The 17742-nt window shown below is 39.1% G+C and overlaps 6 non-coding genes across 6 annotated transcripts; all 6 read right to left on the minus strand.

The window, feature by feature from the left end:
• Positions 1–449: 449 nt before the first annotated feature.
• Positions 450–521, minus strand: TRNAD-GUC (transfer RNA aspartic acid (anticodon GUC)). The gene has a single exon. It is a non-coding gene; the product is annotated as a tRNA-Asp (tRNA).
• Positions 522–2570: 2049 nt separating this feature from the next.
• Positions 2571–2642, minus strand: TRNAD-GUC (transfer RNA aspartic acid (anticodon GUC)). The gene has a single exon. It is a non-coding gene; the product is annotated as a tRNA-Asp (tRNA).
• Positions 2643–3984: 1342 nt separating this feature from the next.
• On the minus strand, positions 3985–4056 carry TRNAD-GUC (transfer RNA aspartic acid (anticodon GUC)). Its single transcript has one exon. It is a non-coding gene; the product is annotated as a tRNA-Asp (tRNA).
• Positions 4057–5396: 1340 nt separating this feature from the next.
• On the minus strand, positions 5397–5468 carry TRNAD-GUC (transfer RNA aspartic acid (anticodon GUC)). The gene has a single exon. It is a non-coding gene; the product is annotated as a tRNA-Asp (tRNA).
• A 1340-nt stretch (positions 5469–6808) lies between these two features.
• TRNAD-GUC (transfer RNA aspartic acid (anticodon GUC)) lies at positions 6809–6880 on the minus strand. The gene has a single exon. It is a non-coding gene; the product is annotated as a tRNA-Asp (tRNA).
• A 2768-nt stretch (positions 6881–9648) lies between these two features.
• Positions 9649–9720, minus strand: TRNAD-GUC (transfer RNA aspartic acid (anticodon GUC)). The gene has a single exon. It is a non-coding gene; the product is annotated as a tRNA-Asp (tRNA).
• Between the last annotated feature and the right edge of the window lie 8022 nt (positions 9721–17742).

Here is a 17742-nt window from a genome sequence, read left to right on the forward strand (position 1 = left end):
ATAAATATCTATCTATTGATCTGTCTATCTGGCTATCTTTCTAACTATCAATATATATATTTATATATATCTATATATATATATATATAATCAGCTCACTTTACCATTTGCAGCTTATAACTATTAGCCACCAGGGGTCACTACTAACCAAAAGCAGTCATTCTACTTGTAAATTGTGCCAATCGAGTGGAACAGCAGCCTAGGATTCACCACTGCTTCATCTCATTTTCCAAGAGAATGCAGATGTAAAGTGTTTTTGATGGTACGCCTGTGCATATTGAAATATTCAGAGCATATTCTGAATTTCAGTCAACACATCAGTAAGCATTTTGTCCATCAGTGAATTCAACCTTTTTTCTCAATTGGAATAGGCAAGGATAATGACAGATATATTTTACAATGTTAGAAAGTGCATCATTTTATTTAATTGTGTGAATAAAAGGAATCGCCTCCCCGTCGGGGAATTGAACCCCGGTCTCCCGCGTGACAGGCGGGGATACTGACCACTATACTAACGAGGACTTATTGGCATCAGTTGAACAGTTCTCACCTCCTTGGGGTTAAGGCATACCCTCGATCAATTCACAGTATTGTAATAGGCAGATTTGCTGCTTTTGGTTAGGACAAGTAATCTTTTTTCCTAAATATTACAATACAGAAATTCCTAGCCAAAAACAATCAGTTTTATCAAGAAATTATTTCATTGAAATAAATATCTATCTATCGATCTGTCTATCTGGCTATCTTTCTAACTATCAATATATATATTTATATATATATATATGTATATATATAATCAGCTCACTTTATCATTTGCAGCTTATAACTATTAGCCACCAGGGGTCACTACTAACCAAAAGCAGTCATTCTACTTGTAAATTGTGCCAATCGAGTGGAACAGCAGCCTAGGATTCACCACTGCTTCATCTCATTTTCCAAGAGAATGCAGATGTAAAGTGTTTTTGATGGTACGCCTGTGCATATTGAAATATTCAGAGCATATTCTGAATTTCAGTTAACACATCAGTAAGCATTTTGTCCATCTGTGAATTCAACCTTTTTTCTCAATCGGAATAGGCAAGGATAATGACAGATATATTTTACAATGTTAGAAAGTGCATCATTTTATTTAATTGTGTGAATAAAAGGAATCGCCTCCCCGTCGGGGAATTGATCCCCGGTCTCCTGCGTGACAGGCGGGGATACTGACCACTATACTAACGAGGACTTATTGGCATCAGTTAAACAGTGCTCACCTCCTTGGGGTTAAGGCATACCCTCGATCAATTCACAGTATTGTAATAGGCAGATTTGCTGCTTTTGGTTAGGACAAGTAATCTTTTTTCCTAAATATTACAATACAGAAATTCCTAGCCAAAAACAATCAGTTTTATCAAGAAATTATTTCATTGAAATAAATATCTATCTATCGATCTGTCTATCTGGCTATCTTTCTAACTATCAATATATATATTTATATATATCTATATATATATATATAATCAGCTCACTTTATCATTTGCAGCTTATAACTATTAGCCACAGGGGTCACTACTAACCAAAAGCAGTCATTCTACTTGTAAATTGTGCCAATCGAGTGGAACAGCAGCCTAGGATTCACCACTGCTTCATCTCATTTTCCAAGAGAATGCAGATGTAAAGTGTTTTTGATGGTACGCCTGTGCATATTGAAATATTCAGAGCATATTCTGAATTTCAGTTAACACATCAGTAAGCATTTTGTCCATCTGTGAATTCAACCTTTTTTCTCAATCGGAATAGGCAAGGATAATGACAGATATATTTTACAATGTTAGAAAGTGCATCATTTTATTTAATTGTGTGAATAAAAGGAATCGCCTCCCCGTCAGGGAATTGATCCCCGGTCTCCTGCGTGACAGGCGGGGATAATGACCACTATACTAACGAGGACTTATTGGCATCAGTTAAACAGTGCTCACCTCCTTGGGGTTATGGCATACCCTCGATCAATTCACAGTATTGTAATAGGCAGATTTGCTGCTTTTGGTTAGGACAAGTAATCTTTTTCCCTAAATATTACAATACAGAAATTCCTAGCCAAAAACAATCAGTTTTATCAAGAAATGATTTCATTGAAATAAATATCTATCTATCGATCTGTCTATCTGGCTATCTTTCTAACTATCAATATATATATTTATATATATCTATATATATATATATATATAATCAGCTCACTTTACCATTTGCAGCTTATAACTATTAGCCACCAGGGGTCACTACTAACCAAAAGCAGTCATTCTACTTGTAAATTGTGCCAATCGAGTGGAACAGCAGCCTAGGATTCACCACTGCTTCATCTCATTTTCCAAGAGAATGCAGATGTAAAGTGTTTTTGATGGTACGCCTGTGCATATTGAAATATTCAGAGCATATTCTGAATTTCAGTCAACACATCAGTAAGCATTTTGTCCATCAGTGAATTCAACCTTTTTTCTCAATTGGAATAGGCAAGGATAATGACAGATATATTTTACAATGTTAGAAAGTGCATCATTTTATTTAATTGTGTGAATAAAAGGAATTGCCTCCCCGTCGGGGAATTGAACCCCGGTCTCCCGCGTGACAGGCGGGGATACTGACCACTATACTAACGAGGACTTATTGGCATCAGTTGAACAGTGCTCACCTCCTTGGGGTTAAGGCATACCCTCGATCAATTCACAGTATTGTAATAGGCAGATTTGCTGCTTTTGGTTAGGACAAGTAATCTTTTTTCCTAAATATTACAATACAGAAATTCCTAGCCAAAAACAATCAGTTTTATCAAGAAATTATTTAATTGAAATAAATATCTATCTATCGATCTGTCTATCTGGCTATCTTTCTAACTATCAATATATATATTTATATATATCTATATATATATATATAATCAGCTCACTTTATCATTTGCAGCTTATAACTATTAGCCACCAGGGGTCACTACTAACCAAAAGCAGTCATTCTACTTGTAAATTGTGCCAATCGAGTGGAACAGCAGCCTAGGATTCACCACTGCTTCATCTCATTTTCCAAGAGAATGCAGATGTAAAGTGTTTTTGATGGTACGCCTGTGCATATTGAAATATTCAGAGCATATTCTGAATTTCAGTTAACACATCAGTAAGCATTTTGTCCATCTGTGAATTCAACCTTTTTTCTCAATCGGAATAGGCAAGGATAATGACAGATATATTTTACAATGTTAGAAAGTGCATCATTTTATTTAATTGTGTGAATAAAAGGAATCGCCTCCCCGTCAGGGAATTGATCCCCGGTCTCCTGCGTGACAGGCGGGGATACTGACCACTATACTAACGAGGACTTATTGGCATCAGTTAAACAGTGCTCACCTCCTTGGGGTTATGGCATACCCTCGATCAATTCACAGTATTGTAATAGGCAGATTTGCTGCTTTTGGTTAGGACAAGTAATCTTTTTTCCTAAATATTACAATACAGAAATTCCTAGCCAAAAACAATCAGTTTTATCAAGAAATGATTTCATTGAAATAAATATCTATCTATCGATCTGTCTATCTGGCTATCTTTCTAACTATCAATATATATATTTATATATATCTATATATATATATATATAATCAGCTCACTTTACCATTTGCAGCTTATAGCTATTAGCCACCAGGGGTCACTACTAACCAAAAGCAGTCATTCTACTTGTAAATTGTGCCAATCGAGTGGAACAGCAGCCTAGGATTCACCACTGCTTCATCTCATTTTCCAAGAGAATGCAGATGTAAAGTGTTTTTGATGGTACGCCTGTGCATATTGAAATATTCAGAGCATATTCTGAATTTCAGTCAACACATCAGTAAGCATTTTGTCCATCAGTGAATTCAACCTTTTTTCTCAATTGGAATAGGCAAGGATAATGACAGATATATTTTACAATGTTAGAAAGTGCATCATTTTATTTAATTGTGTGAATAAAAGGAATCGCCTCCCCGTCGGGGAATTGAACCCCGGTCTCCCGCGTGACAGGCGGGGATACTGACCACTATACTAACGAGGACTTATTGGCATCAGTTGAACAGTGCTCACCTCCTTGGGGTTAAGGCATACCCTCGATCAATTCACAGTATTGTAATAGGCAGATTTGCTGCTTTTGGTTAGGACAAGTAATCTTTTTTCCTAAATATTACAATACAGAAATTCCTAGCCAAAAACAATCAGTTTTATCAAGAAATTATTTCATTGAAATAAATATCTATCTATCGATCTGCCTATCTGGCTATCTTTCTAACTATCAATATATATATTTATATATATCTATATATATATATATAATCAGCTCACTTTATCATTTGCGGCTTATAACTATTAGCCACCAGGGGTCACTACTAACCAAAAGCAGTCATTCTACTTGTAAATTGTGCCAATCGAGTGGAACAGCAGCCTAGGATTCACCACTGCTTCATCTCATTTTCCAAGAGAATGCAGATGTAAAGTGTTTTTGATGGTACGCCTGTGCATATTGAAATATTCAGAGCATATTCTGAATTTAAGGTAACACATCAGTAAGCATTTTGTCCATCTGTGAATCCAACCTTTTTTCTCAATCGGAATAGGCAAGGATAATGACAGATATATTTTACAATGTTAGAAAGTGCATCATTTTATTTAATTGTGTGAATAAAAGGAATCGCCTCCCCGTCAGGGAATTGATCCCCGGTCTCCTGCGTGACAGGCGGGGATACAGACCACTATACTAACGAGGACTTATTGGCATCAGTTAAACAGTGCTCACCTCCTTGTGGTTATGGCATACCCTCGATCAATTCACAGTATTGTAATAGGCAGATTTGCTGCTTTTGGTTAGGACAAGTAATCTTTTTTCCTAAATATTACAATACAGAAATTCCTAGCCAAAAACAATCAGTTTTATCAAGAAATGATTTCATTGAAATAAATATCTATCTATTGATCTGTCTATCTGGCTATCTTTCTAACTATCAATATATATATTTATATATATCTATATATATATATATAATCAGCTCACTTTACCATTTGCAGCTTATAACTATTAGCCACCAGGGGTCACTACTAACCAAAAGCAGTCATTCTACTTGTAAATTGTGCCAATCGAGTGGAACAGCAGCCTAGGATTCACCACTGCTTCATCTCATTTTCCAAGAGAATGCAGATGTAAAGTGTTTTTGATGGTACGCCTGTGCATATTGAAATATTCAGAGCATATTCTGAATTTCAGTCAACACATCAGTAAGCATTTTGTCCATCAGTGAATTCAACCTTTTTTCTCAATTGGAATAGGCAAGGATAATGACAGATATATTTTACAATGTTAGAAAGTGCATCATTTTATTTAATTGTGTGAATAAAAGGAATCGCCTCCCCGTCGGGGAATTGAACCCCGGTCTCCCGCGTGACAGGCGGGGATACTGACCACTATACTAACGAGGACTTATTGGCATCAGTTGAACAGTGCTCACCTCCTTGGGGTTAAGGCATACCCTCGATCAATTCACAGTATTGTAATAGGCAGATTTGCTGCTTTTGGTTAGGACAAGTAATCTTTTTTCCTAAATATTACAATACAGAAATTCCTAGCCAAAAACAATCAGTTTTATCAAGAAATTATTTCATTGAAATAAATATCTATTTATCGATCTGTCTATCTGGCTATCTTTCTAACTATCAATATATATATTTATATATATCTATATATATATATATAATCAGCTCACTTTATCATTTGCAGCTTATAACTATTAGCCACCAGGGGTCACTACTAACCAAAAGCAGTCATTCTACTTGTAAATTGTGCCAATCGAGTGGAACAGCAGCCTAGGATTCACCACTGCTTCATCTCATTTTCCAAGAGAATGCAGATGTAAAGTGTTTTTGATGGTACGCCTGTGCATATTGAAATATTCAGAGCATATTCTGAATTTCAGTTAACACATCAGTAAGCATTTTGTCCATCTGTGAATTCAACCTTTTTTCTCAATCGGAATAGGCAAGGATAATGACAGATATATTTTACAATGTTAGAAAGTGCATCATTTTATTTAATTGTGTGAATAAAAGGAATCGCCTCCCCGTCAGGGAATTGATCCCCGGTCTCCTGCGTGACAGGCGGGGATACTGACCACTATACTAACGAGGACTTATTGGCATCAGTTAAACAGTGCTCACCTCCTTGGGGTTATGGCATACCCTCGATCAATTCAGAGTATTGTAATAGGCAGATTTGCTGCTTTTGGTTAGGACAAGTAATCTTTTTTCCTAAATATTACAATACAGAAATTCCTAGCCAAAAACAATCAGTTTTATCAAGAAATGATTTCATTGAAATAAATATCTATCTATTGATCTGTCTATCTGGCTATCTTTCTAACTATCAATATATATATTTATATATATCTATATATATATATATAATCAGCTCACTTTACCATTTGCAGCTTATAACTATTAGCCACCAGGGGTCACTACTAACCAAAAGCAGTCATTCTACTTGTAAATTGTGCCAATCGAGTGGAACAGCAGCCTAGGATTCACCACTGCTTCATCTCATTTTCCAAGAGAATGCAGATGTAAAGTGTTTTTGATGGTACGCCTGTGCATATTGAAATATTCAGAGCATATTCTGAATTTCAGTCAACACATCAGTAAGCATTTTGTCCATCAGTGAATTCAACCTTTTTTCTCAATTGGAATAGGCAAGGATAATGACAGATATATTTTACAATGTTAGAAAGTGCATCATTTTATTTAATTGTGTGAATAAAAGGAATCGCCTCCCCGTCGGGGAATTGAACCCCGGTCTCCCGCGTGACAGGCGGGGATACTGACCACTATACTAACGAGGACTTATTGGCATTAGTTGAACAGTGCTCTCCTCCTTGGGGTTAAGGCATACCCTCGATCAATTCACAGTATTGTAATAGGCAGATTTGCTGCTTTTGGTTAGGACAAGTAATCTTTTTTCCTAAATATTACAATACAGAAATTCCTAGCCAAAAACAATCAGTTTTATCAAGAAATTATTTCATTGAAATAAATATCTATCTATCGATCTGTCTATCTGGCTATCTTTCTAACTATCAATATATATATTTATATATATCTATATATATATATATAATCAGCTCACTTTATCATTTGCAGCTTATAACTATTAGCCACCAGGGGTCACTACTAACCAAAAGCAGTCATTCTACTTGTAAATTGTGCCAATCGAGTGGAACAGCAGCCTAGGATTCACCACTGCTTCATCTCATTTTCCAAGAGAATGCAGATGTAAAGTGTTTTTGATGGTACGCCTGTGCATATTGAAATATTCAGAGCATATTCTGAATTTCAGTTAACACATCAGTAAGCATTTTGTCCATCTGTGAATTCAACCTTTTTTCTCAATCGGAATAGGCAAGGATAATGACAGATATATTTTACAATGTTAGAAAGTGCATCATTTTATTTAATTGTGTGAATAAAAGGAATCGCCTCCCCGTCAGGGAATTGATCCCCGGTCTCCTGCGTGACAGGCGGGGATACTGACCACTATACTAACGAGGACTTATTGGCATCAGTTAAACAGTGCTCACCTCCTTGGGGTTATGGCATACCCTCGATCAATTCACAGTATTGTAATAGGCAGATTTGCTGCTTTTGGTTAGGACAAGTAATCTTTTTTCCTAAATATTACAATACAGAAATTCCTAGCCAAAAACAATCAGTTTTATCAAGAAATGATTTCATTGAAATAAATATCTATCTATCGATCTGTCTATCTGGCTATCTTTCTAACTATCAATATATATATTTATATATATCTATATATATATATAATCAGCTCACTTTACCATTTGCAGCTTATAACTATTAGCCACCAGGGGTCACTACTAACCAAAAGCAGTCATTCTACTTGTAAATTGTGCCAATCGAGTGGAACAGCAGCCTAGGATTCACCACTGCTTCATCTCATTTTCCAAGAGAATGCAGATGTAAAGTGTTTTTGATGGTACGCCTGTGCATATTGAAATATTCAGAGCATATTCTGAATTTCAGTCAACACATCAGTAAGCATTTTGTCCATCAGTGAATTCAACCTTTTTTCTCAATTGGAATAGGCAAGGATAATGACAGATATATTTTACAATGTTAGAAAGTGCATCATTTTATTTAATTGTGTGAATAAAAGGAATCGCCTCCCCGTCGGGGAATTGAACCCCTGTCTCCCGCGTGACAGGCGGGGATACTGACCACTATACTAACGAGGACTTATTGGCATCAGTTGAACAGTGCTCACCTCCTTGGGGTTAAGGCATACCCTCGATCAATTCACAGTATTGTAATAGGCAGATTTGCTGCTTTTGGTTAGGACAAATAATCTCTTTTCCTAAATATTACAATACAGAAATTCCTAGCCAAAAACAATCAGTTTTATCAAGAAATTATTTCATTGAAATAAATATCTATCTATCGATCTGTCTATCTGGCTATCTTTCTAACTATCAATATATATATTTATATATATCTATATATATATATATAATCAGCTCACTTTATCATTTGCAGCTTATAACTATTAGCCACCAGGGGTCACTACTAACCAAAAGCAGTCATTCTACTTGTAAATTGTGCCAATCGAGTGGAACAGCAGCCTAGGATTCACCACTGCTTCATCTCATTTTCCAAGAGAATGCAGATGTAAAGTGTTTTTGATGGTACGCCTGTGCATATTGAAATATTCAGAGCATATTCTGAATTTCAGTTAACACATCAGTAAGCATTTTGTCCATCTGTGAATTCAACCTTTTTTCTCAATCGGAATAGGCAAGGATAATGACAGATATATTTTACAATGTTAGAAAGTGCATCATTTTATTTAATTGTGTGAATAAAAGGAATCGGCTCCCTGTCGGGGAATTGATCCCCGGTCTCCTGCGTGACAGGCGGGGATACTGACCACTATACTAACGAGGACTTATTGGCATCAGTTAAACAGTGCTCACCTCCTTGGGGTTAAGGCATACCCTCGATCAATTCACAGTATTGTAATAGGCAGATTTGCTGCTTTTGGTTAGGACAAGTAATCTTTTTTCCTAAATATTACAATACAGAAATTCCTAGCCAAAAACAATCAGTTTTATCAAGAAATTATTTCATTGAAATAAATATCTATCTATCGATCTGTCTATCTGGCTATCTTTCTAACTATCAATATATATATTTATATATATATATATATATATATATATATATATATATATATATAATTAGCTCACTTTACCATTTGCAGCTTATAACTATTAGCCACCAGGGGACACTACTAACCAAAAGCAGTCATTCTACTTGTAAATTGTGCCAATCGAGTGGAACAGCAGCCTAGGATTCACCACTGCTTCATCTCATTTTCCAAGAGAATGCAGATGTAAAGTGTTTTTGATGGTACGCCTGTGCATATTGAAATATTCAGAGCATATTCTGAATTTCAGTTAACACATCAGTAAGCATTTTGGCCATCAGTGAATTCAACCTTTTTTCTCAATCAGAATAGGCAAGGATAATGACAGATATATTTTACAATGTTAGAAAGTACATCATTTTATTTAATTGTGTGAATAAAATGAATCGCCTCCCCGTCGGGGAATTGAACCCCGGTCTCCCGCGTGACAGGCGGGGATACTGACCACTATACTAACGAGAACTTATTGGCATCAGTTAAACAGTGCTCACCTCCTTGGGGTTAAGGCATACCCTCGATCAATTCACAGTATTGTAATAGGCAGATTTGCTGCTTTTGGTTAGGACAAGTAATCTTTTTTCCTAAATATTACAATACAGAAATTCCTAGCCAAAAACAATCAGTTTTATCAAGAAATTATTTCATTGAAATAAATATCTATCTATCGATATGTCTATCTGGCTATCTTTCTAACTATCAATATATATATTTATATATATCTATATATATATTCACTGAAAAAACCATAGGTTATAGACCATATATAGTTAGGAATTAGCATTTACAAAACCTTGAAAATTCACTGAAAAAACCATAGGTTATAGACCATATATAGTTAGGAATTAGCATTTAAAAAACCTTATTTTACTCACACAAAACCATTGAAATTCCATATATAGTTAGTTGCACTAACTATATATCGCGCACCCGCAATCCACTGCTGATGATGTCACATATTACATCATTCATGACATGGTCAGTGACATCACTGATGACATCACTGATGACATCTCAAATGACATCACTGATGACATCACTGATGACATCTCAAATGACATCACTGATGACATCACTGATGACAACATCCAGTGACTGTATAATTCTGTAAAGTTAAAATATGTCTTACATATTGAACAATGAGTGGATGTATAAGTGTCTGGACGAAGGATTTAGTAGGTGCATGACTGAATGTATGAGTGACTGATTAAATGTGTCTCACTGAGTGCATGGGTTAGTGACTAAACTGTCTTAATTTGTGCATCATTATGTCTGTTGTTCTGTAAACTGCTGCATGTGTTGATCAGTAGCTATATGAGTAACTATATGGGTTATTGATTGATTGCCCAAGTATTTGTACGGGAGACTGAGTGTGTGTGTGGCTAGCTGGGAGGTGTGTGACTCTGTGCAGATCAATCTGTACTTGTATCAATGATTGTATAAGAAAGTAAGTATGTGTTAGTACATGTTTGAAAATGTAAGGTGTTCTGTGTTTAACTGTATAGATGAGAAAATGGAAGTGTGATTGATTCTTTTCAGGACTGACTAGGTGTATGAGTAACTCCATGGATGAGTGGCAGAGTGTGAGTGTCTGTATAGGTGTATGAGTGCATATGATAGTGTTGTAAAGATGAGTGATTGTATGTATGAATGATTGTATGAGTGAATGTGTGTGTAGACATAGGAATCAGTGAGTGCGTATGTAGTAACTAGTATTGGTGTGTCAATGGTTTCAAAAATGATACTCTCTATTTAACACTGGGTGTAACGGAGGTTATATTACAGTGTGAGGAGATGCATTGTATTATCACATGAATGATATCATCAGTGATGTGATCATTGATGTCAAGTGAGATGTCATCAGTGATGTCATTTGAGATGTCATCAGTGATGTCATCAGTGATGTCATTTGAGATGTCATCAGTGATGTCATCAGTGATGTCACTGACCATGTCATGAATGATGTAATATGTGGCATCATCAGCAGTGGATTGCGGGTGCGCGATATATAGTTAGTGCAACTAACTATATATGGAATTTCAATGGTTTTGTGTGAGTAAAATAAGGTTTTTTAAATGCTAATTCCTAACTATATATGGTCTATAACCTATGGTTTTTTCAGTGAATTTTCAAGGTTTTGTAAATGCTAATTCCTAACTATATATGGTCTATAACCTATGGTTTTTTCAGTGAATTTCATTGGTTTTTTAACAGCTAATATCTGTAGCTGTAAAATGTATTCTTCTTTAAATCCAAAAATATATTTTATATGTTTATTAATAACTTTTTTTTTTTATATTTTTTTTTCTTCGTTCCCGCTTCGCGAATCGGGAAGCTTCCCGTTAGCTGACCTTGATGCCGCGAAATAGACCGCGAGCCGGTAAACGTTTCTTTACCGCAACTGCCGCGTTAGAAAACAACATCGTGACGCCTCCCGTCCGCATGACGTTTCTCGTTGTCGCGTGATACGTCATATGACGTGCTACGTTAGCGAACTCGTACGCTTACCGAGTCGCAAAGCACAGGTTTCTGGAAGCAATTCGGGAGGCCCTGCAAAGCGCGTAACATACACACAGCAGGTCATGTGACTTGGTAATAACACTTTTCATTGGTTCATTTCACTTTCGCTTTCCTAATGATGTAAGACTAGGTCATATGATCTAAAATGAACACTTTTCATTGGTTGAGAACTAGTTTTTTTTCCCAAATGGTGAAAATCCCTCCTTCTTTCCTCACTCTGACTTTCATCATTGTGAGAGAAAGACCCTTTGTTACCAGTGAGCAATGGCTTCTTTACTAGCTTCAGCTGGTGCTTCCCCACCACCTCCACCACATCCAAGGAAGAGTGGACCACCTGCTAAAGTTATAATTCAGCAAGAAGACGAAGAAGAGGAACAGGACGACCTAGATAATCTCCCTATTATGGCCAGAAGATCTGTTGTACCGGAAGTAACGGGACCAGAGGGCAGGGAGATGGTGCCAAATATACAAACGAGATTTCGTGAAGTAAAACAAGTCTGCCTACATTGCAGTGGATTCATTTGCTACGCAGAAAGTAGCATCACTCTGATCAACAGAGCTATTGACAATCATGCTCATGTTTGTCCGAAACTCCCCAAACAATAAATTCTTTTTTTTTGTTTTCTTGCTCCTGTTGAGCCCTTTACAATGAATCGTTTTCGTTGCCCCCTCCGAAAAAAAAACAAAAAAATTATAAAACTATTCAGAAAAATTCAAAAAAAGTAAAAAAATGTTCAGAAAAATAATAAAAAAAATATAAAACAACAAAAACAATTTTAAAAAAAGTTCTTTTCAGAACTACCTCCCCGTTATTAAAAAATTGGTACAATATTTGCAACTGTGCCAACCTCTATTTCTCTTAGTTCGCTTCCCAGTTCGCTCCCCGGTACGCGAACCGGAAGCGAACCCAAACATTTTTAAAAAAAAAAAGAACAGTAAGTATAAGGGAAGGAAACAGACACTTATGTTAAAAGAAAGACAGCTATAAGGGAGTAAACTAGAGATACTATTACCCGTAATCCACTGCTGATGATGTCACATATTACATCATTCATGACATGCTCAGTGACATCATCAGCAGAGGATTGCGGGTAACAGTATCCCTAGTTTATTCCCTATAGCTGTGTTTCTTTTAACATAACTGTCTGTTTCCTTCCCTTATACTTACTGTTCTTTTTAAAAAAAAAAATTTAGATCAGTCAGAAACAGTGAAAGTAATGAAATATAAAAGACTACGTAGAATATGAGGACTGTATGCAACAACTTTGACACTTACAGAAGCCTCACCTTCTCCATGCCTCCTACACAGTTCTACATGTACATCATAAATGCAAACAGAACAGAATTAATTATACATGTTAAATGGTTTATTTTTGCTGTTCTCAGAATGTATCAAATTTCACTAAAACAGTGACTTGAAGGTATTCATCATATAACAGCGGGGAAAAAAAAACACAATCAAAATGATTGTGTTTAAAAAACCCATACAACATTAGAAATCAAAATTCAGAACTCCTTAAAGTTAACTTACTTTCCATGACGGCCAAGGATGTCCTATGAACAGCTTACACTCTGTTGGGCTGTTATTACTTTCAACCCGCCACTTTCTGAAAGAAAACCTCCATCGTTTTCAAAAACATGTTACATACAATAAATGACTTCTTGCTCTCTACCACAAGATTCCACAAGGCCAAATCTTGTCAGAGCCATGTATAACTCTTGGATTTCTTGTTAGCCAATCCCGTCTTTTCGCATTTCCACAACTTTCAGAATTAAAATGTTGAAGATCATTTACACAATCCTGGACTAGTAATATCTTCCCCTTCTTCCTTATTTATTTATTTTATTTATTTGCGAGTTTGTAACGCGCTAGGATCACCTCCCGAAGGAGTATCTCCGCGCCTTTGGCCACCTAGAAGCAAATAAACAACCTGTCGCTGTATCTCCATGATTTAGAATAAGAACGTTTTCAGCTGTCTCCTAAAAGCTAGGTGCTCTTTGCAGAGTCTCAGGGAAAGTGGAAGGGTATTCCACAACATGGGGCCCGCAATGGAAAGTGCTCTGTCCCCTTGTCTCACCTTTTTCGCTCTAGGTATCTGCAGCAAAGCCTGTTCGCTTGATCTCAAGGACCGTGAAGGCACATAGGGTGAGAATTTGCTAAGCAGATATAGAGGGCCTTTTCTCGAAAGACATTTGTGCATAATACAACACACCTTAAACTTCACCCTTTGTTTCACAGAGAGCCAATGCAACGCAGTCAGAAGGGGTTTAGAGGGTGTTCGGGGGGGTTTATTAAGGACAAGGCGAGCTGCTGTGTTTTGGACTACCTGCAATCTCGAGGTAACCCCCTCATTTGCAGAGAGGAGCAACCCGTTGCAGTAGTCCAACCGACTCAATATCAGGGCTTGTACCAGGGTCTTCCTTGTTGAATCCGGCAGTAGGGGAAATACCTTCCGCAACATCCCAATTATGTGGAAGCAGGACCCTACCACTTGGGCAGTATGGTTTTTAAAGGAGAGGTCCTGGTCTAGGCGCACCCCGAGATCCTTGACCACCTGTTTAGGCTCCGGGACTGGGCCAAGGTCCTGTGGCCACCAGTCTGGGGACCAAAGGATCTTGGCTTCCCCGAACAGCATCACCTCCGTTTTCGCAACATTGCATTGCAGGAGGTTAGATGCCATCCAGTGGGCCACTGCCTTCATCCCCTGGGAAAAGGAGCTCCTGATCTCATCCGTAAGGATCTTAAAAGGGAAGAGGAGTTGGGTATCATCTGCGTATGACGCAGGGATGAACCCATGGGATCTCATGATGTTAGCGAGGGGGGCCACGTAGATATTAAATAAAGTAGGGCTCAGGCAAGAGCCCTGTGGCACCCCCTTTGAGATCCCCGACTCCTCTGACCGATAAGCACCCAAGGTGACTGTTTGGGTGCGATCCCTCAGGAAACTCCCCAACCAAGCCAGAGCCTTATCTTCCAGGCCGATGTTAACAAGCCTGGCGGTCATGATGTCGTGTGACACAGTATCAAATGCCGCAGACAGATCCAACAGGACCAGGATAACAGAGTAACCTTTATCCTGGAACCTGTGTAGATCGTCTGCGACTGACAGCAAGGTGGTCTCGGTGCTGTGCCCTGGCCTAAAACCCGACTGGGAGGGATCCAACCCATTAGTCTCCTCGACGAACCTAGACAGGTGTTGGTTGACATGTTTCTCCATAATCTTACCCATAAGTTCTTCCTCAGAGGTCTCACCAAGGCCCGTTTCCAGTCTCTCGGCACTTCTCCGGTGCTCAGAGATAGGTTTATTAACTTTTGGATTTCTGGGCCCAGGACATCAGACAGCAAAGGCATAATGCGAGCTGGAATGATATCCAGGGGGCTGCCGCTCTTGATCTGAGTGGTTAGTGTAGTAACCTCTGCTAGTGAGATGGGGGGAAAGCTTTTAAGGCTAGCTACGGTTAGGTTCGGGAATACATTATTGTCTGGGAGATTTAGAACAGCTGTCTCGTTTAACTTAGCAGCCAGTATCTTTTCATAGATGGCATCAATTTTCCTCGTAAAAAATAGTGCAATCTCATCACATAGTGCCTGAGAGGCATTCTCCATTGTTTCACAGGCTGCCGGTTTGGTAAATGTTAGTAGGATTTTATACAACAGCCCTGGGTCTTTCCCAGCCTCTGCTAGTTGTGTGCCTATATAATTTTTCCGAGCTACCCTGATAGCTTTATGATATTTCCTTAAGGAAACTTTATGCAGTTCCTTATCCTCAGACCTTCGAGACCGTCTCCATACTTTTTCTAACTTCCTGGTTTTTTGTTTAAGCAATCTCAAGCTTTCAGAAAACCAGATTTCTTGTCTGTTTGCCTTGCGTGCTTTATATATTTTCAGAGGGATGGTAGAGTTTATGGCTGCACTAATAGCCTGCTTGAGCCGCTGAAGCTCAGTATTTATATCCACCGACTGACCAGTGGACAGGTGATCTTTATATACCTCTGCAAAGGCCTCGGCAGTTAATTTGTGCCAGGGTCTTCTTTTAGTGGCAAGTGCGGTCTGTATGGCTGGTGTATTCATAGTGTCAGTATAGAATTCCAGAATAAAATGGTCTGTCCATTCGACCTGGGTGGAAGCTGCACATATTGTCCGGGGTGAATTCGAGAACACTAGGTCCAAAGTATGGCCTGCCTCATGCGTAGGCCCATAGTTAATTTTTTTTAGGCCTAAGATCTCAAGATCCGTTAAAAGAGTTTTAACATCCAGGCAGTCTTCCAACTCTCCATGCACATTAAAATCTCCTAATAACAGGAAGTTTTGATTTTGATCTACAAACGGTAGTAGGGCTTCCATGAGGGAGATAGAAAAGTTTCCACTAGGGCCTGGGGGGCGATAGACCAGGGCACCCTTTCTTTGTTCCCTCGATGCGGAGTTAAGTTTAAAAACTAGTAGTTCCATCTGTAGGGTACTGATTTCATCCAGAATGGTAATTTTAAGTTCCTCCTTATGCACTATTGCAACCCCCCCTCCTACTTTATTCAACCGATCCATCCGGACTATTTTGTACCCTAATGGAATGCTCAGCGCGATAGCAGGGACTAGATGGGGTTTGAGCCAGGTCTCCGTTATAAAACAGATATCTGGTAACTCCGTATCTATCATGTCCCAAATTTGAGTGCTATGCTTTACTAATGATCGTGCATTACATAGTAGGTTTTTACTCCCCGCAAAGGAATTAGGCCCACTGTAATGTCCATCCCCGGTGGGCCTAGCAACACTGATTTGCTGTTGATCGGTTCCCTCAGTATTATGGTGGAACTGCGTTCTACATACAAAACACGAGAACGGCCCCTCTAGATGGTGGTCTATCTTACCGACACAGGTAGTCGGTAGACGCTCACGTACTACTGTTAGCGTCTGGGGGCTATATATAATCCTCTCGTGTCCGAGGGCATCGGCCACACCGCCAGAGTGTGCCGCCATGTCCTCCTGCCCCTAGCCCCGTCCTGTCGCGGACGGGCGCAGACGGGCTGGTCTTTGGCTCGTCTTAGGCGCAGGAGTAGGCGCCACCCTGCGCGCCAACGCTGCGCGCTGGAGCCGACGAGGGGCTAAATAGCCCTGGAATGCTGGAGGTCTAGAGCGCTAACCGCTCGACTCTCCGTGTGTCCCGTCCCTGCCCCGCCCTCCAAACACCGCGATTGGCTGCAGTGCCGGTTCAGGGGTCAAAGAGGCAGAAAGGAACAATCCCACTGTTAAGCCCTGTGTGAGTGCAGGTGAGTGGAATTTTTCAACAGCGTGATTATACGCAGCTAATAGCAACAATTGTACAATACAGTTTCAATAAAATTAAAAGTAGTGACTACAGTGCCAAGTGAATTTAAAAGCATTCAATTGCTCTGCTATCGCCACCTCAGAGTTTTAACAGCGTGCGAGATATCAAAATGCAGGGTCGGCGCCAAGCGGGGTGGGAGAAGCTGCCACCAACTCCTTACCGCACAGCGCGACCGCCTCCTCGCCGCCTAAATAGCCCTGGAATGCTGGAGGTCTAGAGCGCTAACCGCTCGACTCTCCGTGTGTCCCGTCCCTGCCCCGCCCTCCAAACACCGCGATTGGCTGCAGTGCCGGTTCAGGGGTCAAAGAGGCAGAAAGGAACAATCCCACTGTTAAGCCCTGTGTGAGTGCAGGTGAGTGGAATTTTTCAACAGCGTGATTATACGCAGCTAATAGCAACAATTGTACAATACAGTTTCAATAAAATTAAAAGTAGTGACTACAGTGCCAAGTGAATTTAAAAGCATTCAATTGCTCTGCTATCGCCACCTCAGAGTTTTAACAGCGTGCGAGATATCAAAATGCAGGGTCGGCGCCAAGCGGGGTGGGAGAAGCTGCCACCAACTCCTTACCGCACAGCGCGACCGCCTCCTCGCCGCCTAAATAGCCCTGGAATGCTGGAGGTCTAGAGCGCTAACCGCTCG

This window comes from Lissotriton helveticus, chromosome 1_2 (assembly GCF_964261635.1).
Source record: "Lissotriton helveticus chromosome 1_2, aLisHel1.1, whole genome shotgun sequence".
NCBI classification, from domain to species: Eukaryota; Metazoa; Chordata; class Amphibia; order Caudata; family Salamandridae; genus Lissotriton; species Lissotriton helveticus.